The sequence below is a fragment of the Macadamia integrifolia genome, unplaced genomic scaffold (assembly GCF_013358625.1).
Source record: "Macadamia integrifolia cultivar HAES 741 unplaced genomic scaffold, SCU_Mint_v3 scaffold2289, whole genome shotgun sequence".
Taxonomy (NCBI): domain Eukaryota; kingdom Viridiplantae; phylum Streptophyta; class Magnoliopsida; order Proteales; family Proteaceae; genus Macadamia; species Macadamia integrifolia.
In genome coordinates this window covers 1-7,982 of record NW_024868617.1, presented here as the reverse complement: position 1 = coordinate 7,982, position 7,982 = coordinate 1, and the positions used below count along the sequence as shown (strand labels likewise).

The following is a 7,982-nucleotide window of genomic DNA, read 5'->3' as shown; positions in this document are numbered from 1 at the left end:
CCTAGAAAAGATCGGACGTCCTTAACAGATTGAGGAGGTGGTAAATTATCAATTAAATCCACTTTGGCTCTATCTACCTTAATTCTCTCCTTGGATATTACATGGCCTAAAACAATACCAGATTTAACCATGAAATGACATTTCTCCCAATTCAAAATCAAATTCTTAGATATGCACCTTTTCAAAACTAGAGAAAGATGATGAAGACATTCAGAATAGGAATTTCCATGAATTGAAAAGTCATCCATAAATACTTCTAAGAATTTTTTGACCATGTCAGAAAATATGCTCATCATGCATCGTTGGAACGTAGCAGGGGCATTGCAAAGCCCAAAGGGCATACGCCTGTAAGCAAATGTTTCATATGGGCATGTAAAAGTGGTCTTATGTTGGTCCTCTAAAGCAATTGGGATCTGGTTATAGCCAAAATATCCATCAAGAAAACAATAGTATTCATGTCCAGCTAACCTCTCTAACATCTGGTCAATGAATGGCAATGGGAAGTGGTCCTTCCAGGTTGCCACATTAAGTTTCCTGTAGTCTATGCACACTCTCCACCCTGATTGGACACAGGTTGGAATTAGTTCATTATTGGCATTGGGAACTACAGTCACCCTAGACTTCTTAGGCACTACGTGAACTGGGCTTACCTATTGGTTGTCAAAAATAGGATAAATTATTCCATGATTCAAGCACTTTAGGATCTCTTTCTTAATGGCTTCCATCATTACTAGGTTAGCTCTTCTTTAGGGTTCCGTGGATGGTTTGAAATCCTCCATAAGATGTATATGATGTTGCACAATAGAAGGGCTTATACCCTTGATATCAGCCATGGTCCAACCTAGGGCTTCCTTATTATCTTTTAACACTTTAAGTAACTCCTCTTCCTGGCTAGAAGTCAAATTTGAAGAAATTATTACAGGAAGAGTCTGGTCAGGCCCTAGGAAAGCATACCTCAAATTAGATGGCAATTCCTTAAGATCTAGCTTAGGGGGCTCAACTGTGGAAGGTTTGGGAATGGAATTGGAAAGGGGTTCTAAGGGCTCCGCATGTGTGTGAAGACTCAAGACTTTAGAAAAGAAATTTTCACTATCATCATCCAACTCATCCATACACTCTTGGATTTCTGAATCAAAATTAATATCAAAGTTGGTAATTAAATCATCAGAAAAATCCAGAAAATCCTCAATCATATTAATCTCTTCTTCCATATGTGGTTGCTTGCGTATCCTAAACATGTTAAACTCAATAGTTTGGTTACCAAAAGATAATCTTAGGAAACCATTCCGGCAGTTTATTAATGCATTACTGGTAGCCAAGAATGGTCTTCCTAGAATTATTGGGATCTCATCCTTGGTTGAGAAGGGTTTGGTATCTAACACACTGAAATCAACAGGGAAAATAAATTCCCCCACCTTTAGTAAAACATCCTCAACCATCCCTCCAGGAATTTTAACAGACCTATCTGCCAACTGAAGAGTAGTTCCAGTGACTTTCAATTCTCCCAATCCAAGTTGCTTGTACACATGGTATGGTAAAAGATTCACATTTGTGCCAGAGTCAAGTAAGGCATGCTCAATGTAGGTGTTTCCTATGACACAAGATATGGTAGGGCTCCCTGGATCCTTATACTTGGCTGCTATAGGCTGAGTAATTATAGAACTAATGTTACCTGCCAAGAACGCCTTTTTGGGCACACTAGTGATACGTTTGTGAGTACACAAATCTTTCAGTACCTTTGCATAGGCGGGGATCTGGGATATGGCATCCAAAAGGGGGATGTTCACTTCTACCTTTTTGAAGACTTCTAAAATTTTGTCCATGCAAGCAGTCTTCCTTTTGTTTACCAAGCGATTAGGAAATGGGACAGGATGAACATAAGGACTGTTAGGGATTTGCTCATGTTCAGAAGAATCATTTTTTGTTTCCTCAACCAAATCATCTTTAGTTTCAGAAAAATCTTTAGGTTCATTAGACGAACTTGAAACAAGAGGCACACTTGTGTCCTCAACTAAAGGAGAGTTAACATGAGTAATAGATGAGGAAGATTTCGGAACGCTTTGTTGGTACTCTCTACCACTCCTAAGGACATAAACAACATTACATTGGTTAGATGGCCCTTGTTGGGTCTGACCTGTACTGTATTCAGTGATGCATTAGTTGATGTTTGTGAACTAACAGGCTGATGATGCCTAGGGTTAGGCTCTGGTTGACTGGGTAAAGTTCCTTTCTCCCTCCCACGCATAATTGAGACAACTTGAGTGAGTTCTCTCATAAAATTTTGATGGCTTGTCATGAGGAGGGCCATATTTTTTTCCAAGTCACTTATTCTACTTGCCTCTCCAGTGTTGGTAAACCCAGGGGGTTGTTGATAAGATGATAGGAGAGGGGCCCTAGGAAAACTGGCCTGAGGTCCTATATTTGACTTAGGAAAAGTATTTTGGGAAAAAGATTATTGTGCGAAGGGAGGCCTTTGGAGTCCAGGTTGACCTTGATTATGGAAATTGGAAGGCCCTGCTTGGTTGCCTTGATTCCAAGAGAAATTTGGGTGATTTCTCCATCCTGGATTGTAGGTATTACTATATGGATTATTCTGGTATAAAGCATTAACACTATCATTAGAAGTGCCCCCAGAGGTGTTGGGGCATTCTTCTATGACATGTCCAGGGGATTGGCACCAAGCACAAATCTTAACCAAATTGACTGATGATGGCTCTCTAGGAACAATAGCCTCAATTCTCTTGATTAGGCTATCCAAATGGGCTTCCTTAGCTACTATTCCATCCACAAAATTTCCTTTTCCTCCTATGGTTCTTTCACTCTCTTGGGTTGATTCCCACTCACGGGTTTTGTAAACTAAGTCAAGTAAAAATTCCCATGCCTTTCCTTCATCTGTAAAGGATGTGAATCCCTCAGGGCACATGGACTCTATCATTTGTTTAGTTGGGTAATCAATACCCTCATAAATTATTTGACATAAATGCCATAGGTCTAGGCCATGGTGAGGGCATTCTTGGAGTAGATCCTTGAATCTCTCCATAAGTTTGGAAAATGACTCACTAGGCTTTTGCCTAAACTGAAGGATATCACTTCTAAGCTTATTGGTCTTGTGAGTTGAGAAAAAATTCTTAAGGAAGACAACTATGAACTGTTCCCATGAGGTAATGGAATTTGTGGGTAACCCATACAACCACTTCTTAGCTTAGTCTTTCAATGCAAAAGTGATAAACCTAAGCTTAATAACATCATTAGAAAGCTGTTGGATCTTAATTAGAACCCACACCTCTTCAAATTCTCTTAGAAATAGGTATGCATCCTTAGAGGTCAACCCATGGAAGTGGGGTAACATAGTGATGTATTGAGATTTGAGTTCAAAATTATTGCCCTGGGCTTGTGGTAGAACTATGCAGGAAGGTTGGGCTGTTCTAGCAGGGTAGAACCTATCTTTCAGAGATTTAGGTGAAGGGTTTTGCTGTTGGTCTCCCATATTGAAGGGTTTTAAAGAGAGCAAACGTATAGGGTCACTACTTGTTGGATCTCTTCTTTCTAATCGATTCTTAGTATTACGTATCCACTTAACACTCATGCAACAGAAAAACTACCCACAACTAAAGTAAGACAAGCACAAAAGAATGGATAGCAAAACTTTTTTTTTTTTGATGATTTTTTTGATTTTTTTTTGATTTTTTTGATTTATTTTTTATTTTTTTTTTATTTTTTTTGCTTTTTGAGAGCTTACCGGCAGGGATCCGGGGTTGCTCAGGTCAATTCCTGAGGTACTGCTACAGGGCGAAACATGTCTTTATCATACTGTGAGGCATGGCGACCTCCACTGATACAACTATTATTGCAAGTTGTTCTTCTCAGGAATTCAATAAAAGAAAAGGAAAAATATAAAACAAAGCAAACAAAGCACTCCGATTTACCAAAAGAAAGTGAAAAATAATATGGAACTATCTCCCCGGCAACGGCGCCAAAAACTTGTTTGAGATTTAAAATGTAACCGCAAGCGTACGGATCAGTGTAGCTACGGGTCGAACACAGGGAGAGCAGCCACTTTATTTTTTTATTTCTTTTAATAATGCGAAAGTGAACTGATTAATGGTTGTGATCTAATTCTAATTATCGTCCTAAACATATGTATCTAAAATAACGTCCTAACCATTCATCATATAATAATTTAAAGACGCAAGCCACGCAATTAAAATTAAATAATTAAATAACTGAAAATAAACAACCCACGCAATTAAAAAAAATAAAAAAATAAAGAAAAAAAAATGCTGAAATAAAAATAAAGTAAAAGAAAGGGGAGAAAGCTAGAGAGAGATTCACAAATAGGTTTCTTTACTTAGCTCGAGGGATGCATCATAATATGAGTTTCCCTACTTGACCAGAGAGTCACTCTTACAAGGGTTACTTTACTTGGCTTTAGGGAAAGGGAGACAATTAAAATAAAAACAATAAATTGATAGTTTTATGGCTAGGGGGGCAAAGCCAACACATACACTAGCCATGAACCTTGGGGAAAAGGGATCGCAATAATGTAACGACTGAAATTAAAATCTTAAATTAAGAAAGAAAGGGTAGTCAGAAAAGGGAATGAGAGGGGGGAGAGAAGACTACTGAAGGAGCCTACTTACTTGAATCAATGCTTGAACTTGAAAGCTTGGGTGATTTGAGATACTACCAGTACTAAAAACCAGATCTGGAATAAACCAAATCTAAAATTTCTAGTACTAGAGAAAACAAATCTTGAAAAAAAACTGAACTTGAAAGTAAAAAAAGATGCTCCACAGCTCGTGATCTTGTCACCTAGATCTAAGCCTAGAACTATAACTTTAAAAATTACAATTCAATTGCATAAATCATAAACATAAAAGGCCTAATAAGAATAAAAGAGTGCTTGCATTAATTGACATAAAAAACTATAACAAAAGTGATTAAAGCAAAAATAGAGAAGAACTAAAACTAAAGAGTGAGAGAGGGAGAGAGAGAAGAAAACGAAGCATAAATTAGAAAATAAACTAAGGGGAATAATAAAATAGGAGGGGGGAGGAAGGGGCTTTTGTAGGGTTTTTTTTCTTGCCTCCTTCCTTCTACAAGTCTTCTTTAAGAAAAGAAAGAAAATAAAATAAAATTAAATCTTAGTAAAAATCCTCATTCTGTGAGATATTGTGTGAGGAAAGAGAGAATCTGTTTCCATAATTAACAAATTCTATTCTTTCCTTGCAATATTCACCAATATCTTGCAATCTTGATTAAATCAGAAAGGAATCTCTGCATAGCATCTTCAAGATCTTGTGAGGTGGCAAGGAGAGAAAATAATCTTCAGGATTTTGTAGGAGAGAGGATGTGGTATCAATGAGTGGGTCCCACCTTTGGACTGGTTCTTGATTCACTTTAAGCACTTTCTCTTGTAGACTTGGAAACTAAAAAAAACAAAAAAAATAAAAGTAGTACTATCCAAAGTGGGGCAAAATGTACACTTATATCCCTAAGATTTCACACATTATTGTGCTCATCATGCATGCTATTAAAAAGCAGAACAAATATTATTTTTCACATTTTTGGTTTTTTAGCAATGTCTTACTATGATAAGATTTATAGAATTTTCAGATTTAAGAAAAACCCAAGATTTGAAAGTTGAAAATCGTCCCTGCAACGAAAAATCCAGTTTTTGTTTTTGAACCGGGGGGGTTATTTTTTATCATTTTGTAATTTAATTTTGAAACTATTTTATTGGATTCAAATATGGGGTGTTTGCATTTGCTTATTAATGAATAATATCTTAAGTAAATGAAATAACAATTCTAAAATCATTTACTTGATTCGATACCATTTCGAGGCGCCTTGAAATAAGGTGACTGTTGCTAGACCCCAAGAAAACCGCCTAGCTGCCTAGGCAATGCCTTGACAACTATGATTCATGTAGCAATCTGTTCTCAAAGCTACTATCAGGAAAAGTGTGATTTTGAGGTAGCACAAAGGAACAATATGGTGAGAGAGAGAGGGCCAATTGCCAACATTGGCACAATGTTCATTTTTACCTCTAGAGAATTTCACTATAGAATAGACATTTGATTTATGAACATTATAATATTCATTATATCGAAGACATCGACTTGTCTATCAAATAGAAAGTGCCAAAGAATTGAGGGAACCGTTCTTATCACTGTTAGGGGTGCTGAACTTTCAATGCAAAGCCAAAAGTATCCTTGCTCTCTTAGCTCCTATTGAAAGTATTTGCATAAGACACTGAATGTGCATATGTACGCCTTAGAACAGTAAATTTGCTACAGGGGATAACCATGTGTAGAAATGCAACCCTAAAATGATGCAGAAGATAACGGAAAAACAAAACAAACAATGCACATGGATTCTTACGAGGTTCGGCAAGGTTGCCTACGTCCTCGGTGAGATGAGATCCTGCTTCACTATCAATGGAGAATAGGGTTACAGTGCTCGTCCTCACACCTCTCAGTATTGCTTGCATTATAGAGAAAGAAACCCTCGCTACAGATATATAGCGAAAAAACCCTAATCCGGAAAGTACACAATTGCCCTCAAATAAAAAATTCGAGCGGGGGGCTACGCCACCCTACACCCCCTGCTTATGCAGGGGGGCCTCCTACCCCCCTTGCAACCCCCATGGCCCGCTAACCGAGACCGCCGTCCTGCCTGTCTAGGTGCTGCACCAGTACTCCCTGGATTAAATTGCGACGGAATACAAGACATCATATACCAACAATCTCCACCTTGGCTTGAATTCTTCGAGCCTCCTATAAAGATAATTTATAGACGTCTTCATTATTGTACCTCATTAGAGGTACAAACCCGCACCTGTTTGGTGCGTCCCTTATCTTCAATAATGAGTAATATTAATCAAGTCCAAACAGGACTCGAACTTCTCTGTAGTAACTGGCTTCGTAAACAAATCTGCAGGAATGGGATCTGTATGAATTTTTCTCAAGTGAATACTGCCTTCTGACACAAGCTCCCTGATCTTGTGAAATCTCACATCAATAGGCTTTCTTCTTGCATGAAACACCTGATTCTTTGTAAGATGTATGGCACTCTGACTGTCACAATGTAACACTGTACCTCCTTGCTCCAACCCCAACTCACGAACCAGTCCAGCTAACCAGACTTCTTCCTTGGCAGTCTCAACTGCTACCATATACTCTGCCTCTGTAGTGGATAATGCAATTGTAGACTGAAGCATCGCCTTCCATGATATAGGTCCACCAGCCAATGTAAACACATATCCTGTAGTAGACCTCCTCTTGTCTAAATCACCAGCATAGTCAAAATCAACATAACCTGCCAATTCTATAGAACTTTCCTTGCCATTGAACATAACACCTATATCTTTAGTCTTGCTCAAATATTTAAAGATCCACTTAATTGCATTCCAATGCTCCTTTCCTAGATTACTCATGTATTTGCTAACAACACTGACTGCATGAGACAAATCCGGCCTGTTACAAACCATAGCCTACATGAGACTCCCAACTGCGTTACCGTAAGGGACTTGAGACATCTGCTCCACCTCCTCATGTGTTGTAGGGCATTCCCTTTCAGATAACTTGAAGTGGCCAGCTAACGGAGTGCTAACCGGCTTAGCCTTTTCCATATTGAAACGCTCTAGCACCTTTTCAATATACCTCTTCTGAGTTACCCAAAGTTTACCTCTATTTCTATCTCTAAGGATTTCCATGCCAAGGATCTTCTTAGCAGCACCAAGATCCTTTATCTCAAATTCAGCACTCAACAAAGACTTCAAAGAGACTATATCATGTTTGTTCTTTGCAGCAATGAGCATGTCATCAACATAAAGCATCAACAAAATAATGGAATTATCACTTGACACTTTATAATAAACACAACTATCATACTCACTTCTTGTGTAGCCAATCTTCATCATGTGGGAATCAAAGCGCTTGTACCACTGCCTAGGAGATTGCTTAAGGGCATAAAGCGAC

General features: G+C 38.3%; 1 non-coding gene across 1 annotated transcript; it reads left to right on the top strand.

Annotated features, from left to right (window-relative positions):
* The first annotated feature begins 2,993 nt into the window (after positions 1–2,993).
* LOC122066202 lies at positions 2,994–3,100 on the top strand. The gene has a single exon (XR_006136279.1). It is a non-coding gene; the product is annotated as a small nucleolar RNA R71 (small nucleolar RNA).
* The last annotated feature ends 4,882 nt before the right edge of the window (positions 3,101–7,982 follow it).